Source organism: Etheostoma cragini, unplaced genomic scaffold, assembly GCF_013103735.1.
Source record: "Etheostoma cragini isolate CJK2018 unplaced genomic scaffold, CSU_Ecrag_1.0 ScbMSFa_59, whole genome shotgun sequence".
Taxonomy (NCBI): domain Eukaryota; kingdom Metazoa; phylum Chordata; class Actinopteri; order Perciformes; family Percidae; genus Etheostoma; species Etheostoma cragini.
Genome location: NW_023269194.1, coordinates 1 through 3,348, shown reverse-complemented (window position 1 = coordinate 3,348; position 3,348 = coordinate 1). Strand labels below are relative to the sequence as shown.

Genomic DNA, 3,348 nt, shown 5'->3' with positions numbered 1-3,348 from the left:
ATTGGGCCGTGGAGCCATGAAAAGACTCGACGACAATCTACCTGACCATAGTCTTTCAAGTCAGTGACAGATCTAAGATGAATTTTCTTTTTACCAAGATTCAAGTTCCAATGTTGGTAAAATGTTTTGCTTCCAAAGTAGTCTTTCGTCTAATATAATCAGAAAGCTCAATCTGGCAGTGGACCCATAAAAATACTACCTGATACGTGGCTCGTTGGTCTAGGGGAGAGGTCCTGGGTTCAACTCCCGGACGAGCCCTAAAGGCAGGAGCCGTTACAATCCTAGTCTGAAATTTAAAATCCAGTTTGATAAATTAAGCCACATTAGGAGCAATCAAGACGGTATTAGAGCATGTTGGCAATTTTTCATGTCCTGCTTCAACTGCATGCAACAGAAAAAACTGGAAAAAAATAAAAGGAACAATGAGCAGCACTCTCCTTTTTCATTTGTCGCTTCTCTGACTGTCAGAGTTTTTTATTTTTATTTGATCCGGTTTGAATCCGGGTCATGGCAGCTTTGTTTAGCTAATTATCTGTTATGCCTCCTAATTGTTCCATCCTCTGCTTGATTTTACATTGATAGAAACTGGACAGCTTAGGATAAAGATCCTGCAGGAGGCCCCACAATTGGCACTACAACAAAGATTTGACTGGCTTTCTGTACGCTTGCCAAAAAAGATCAACACTGTTTGCAAAAAATGGTGGGAGAATGTAGCTATTGCTCATGCACAAAAGGATACATCCGCTGTCGGGGGTCTGATTTAAGGGTAATGGTACTCTTTAAAAGTGTTGGGGTTCTAGTGTTAAACTAATGAGGAAGAATCTGACAAATCTAAATCAACCAAAAACAAGTCCAGAAAGTTACTCTTTCAAGTCCTGCCAATTCCCTGACCGGGAATTGAACCCGGGCCACGGCAGTGAGAGTGCCAAATCCTAGCCACTAGACCATCAGGGAGTCACACCAACCAAATTTATCTTTGGAGACTGACTCATATTGATTTAGGCGAGGAATGGCTCCTGGCTAGAGCTTCAGAAGGCAGGACTTGACAGATTACACATCTGTCACATAGTCAGTTTGTATTCTTAAACTATTGACATTATTGTCCTATTGTCCTGTTCAGTTTTAATCTCAGATGGCATCTAAGGCTAAAAAGCATCGTGCCATGGGGGACGATGAATGGCTGTCCCGGCTGAGGACGTTTGGTGCTACAGGGGTTTGACCTACTGATGCTGGGAATAGACCAGCCCCTAGGCAAAAGAGATGGCATGAGCTCTATCTTAAGGTACAGCTTTTTACATGTTATTTTAACAACTATCAACAATTAATTAATGTCATGTAACATTCTGGTGCATTTTAATTTTGGTTAATCTTGGTTATTATTTCTGCATGTGTGGATTTCACACTAAGAAGGTTTCCTTGATATTTGTATTAGAAAACTAATGTGCAGACAGCCACACCTGCTGCTGCTGACCCTGCTGCTACAACTGCTGTTGACCCTGCTGCTCCAACTGGTGCTGTACCCTCTGCTGGTCCAGTGCAGCCCAAATTATCCCTTGAAATGGTACCCAGCACTACTATCTAATCAAAAAATATAAACAAAATAGAACACTCAGAGTTATTTCTGCAAAGCCAATCTACCGCTCTATAAACAAGTGTCTGATCATGAGCCAGTCACAGTTGTTCCCTGCACCGCGAAGCTTAGTTTCTAGATGTAGACAATCACAGAGGACAGACTAAGGTGAGGAAATCTTCACAACAGATAGCAGTCGGTTGTTATTCAGAAAACAGCAGTGACCAGTGGTAGTTTGTGTCTGTAGCTCACAGGGCTCTAGGGTGCTAGTTAGAGTCTGTTAGCTCACAGCACTCTAGGGTGCTAGTTAGTGTCTGTTAGCTCACAGGGCTCTAGGGTGCAAATAACATTTTTCCCCCAGGTCGCACCAGTGCAACTAATGTCGTCATCTATCCACAAACAAAGCAATGTTGTTTATATCGATATGGTTCAATTTTGCATTACAGGACCCATTTCTTTTGAAAAACTGTGCTTGTGTTTGGGTCTCTCCCCTTACTCTCCACGTAGCCCTGCCCCTATTCACTCACACACGGCTCCCAGAAACAGAGACATAGCGGCGTCAACGCCGGCTTTCCACCAAAACACAAGTCCACACTTCTGACATTTGTCCACAGTTTTAAATAAAAAGAATTGCTAAGTTCTATAAACTCAATATCATGTCCAAGACATTAATTACAGATGAAGACACTAGTGGTCAGAAGCGCCTTGGACCGCTTGGCCATCCTGACTGATCCAACAGATGTTGAATAATCAATGTGTGAGTAATCAGGAAGCTCATATAAAAGGTAGTTGCAAGGAGTACCAAATGTTTAACTTTGCAACCCGTAAGCTGTTGGAGCCTTGGTTGCCACAGGGTCCAAAACCTTCCGTCAAAATGTGAATCACACATTTTCCAGCCCCTTGTCATGAACAGAAGAGCAGAGTGGCGCAGCGGAAGCTTGTTGGGCCCATAACCAGCAGTCTGTCTATTTCCAGTCTGTTGATGTTTAACAAAGCATCTGTAGCAAGTGTCTGAAGTGAAATGTCTCCACCTGAACTTAATTGCATGTTGAGATTATTTCGTTCATAAAAAAAGAAACTACAGTGCTCATACCCGCTGTAACACCCATAAAAACTGGAGTGTAATACAATAAACATACTACACTACAGCTAATTAATACTGTAAATAGAAACTGTAACATGTACGTTTAAAGTGCTTATTGTGCTGTCTAGCAGTCAGATTACCACAGGAGGTATTATCTGTTGCAGCTCTTTTAAAGACTACCGTAATACCTGCTGGAGATTCCGGGTCCTAATACATGTAAAGCATGCGCTGTACCCCTGAGTTACATCCAGTGAAGATTTTGAAATTCTTTTGACTTTTTTCTGAGATAGACTTAGACTTATCCTTATTCATCATTTTGGATGAATCTCGCAAGGAAAATTGAAACATGTTGTGTATGGCTTTAAAAACCTGTAAATGCAACTGCGGTGAATGGAAATCAAACCTGGGCAAAATGCTTGCACTGCTATGATATAAATCACAGTTTTAGACAGCAAAATGGCTTAGGTTTTACTGCTCTGTCTGTGATATCAATACATATCTGTGATATTCATGTTCCGTTTTATTTATTTATTTATCAAGTCCAGGAGTTGTGCTCTTTCCACTGTATTCCCATTTAGGGTCATGGGATTTAATGGAGCATATCAATCAATCAAGTTGCCTCCATGAGGATCCAAAGACACAGGCAGCGCACTACAATTTGCAATTTGCCCGGGAACTACTACTAACCAATTGA

At 41.5% G+C, this 3,348-nt stretch overlaps 1 non-coding gene across 1 annotated transcript; it reads right to left on the bottom strand.

The window, feature by feature from the left end:
- Window positions 1-882: 882 nt before the first annotated feature.
- On the bottom strand, window positions 883-954 carry trnae-cuc. Its single transcript has one exon. It is a non-coding gene; the product is annotated as a tRNA-Glu (tRNA).
- Window positions 955-3,348: the final 2,394 nt, after the last annotated feature.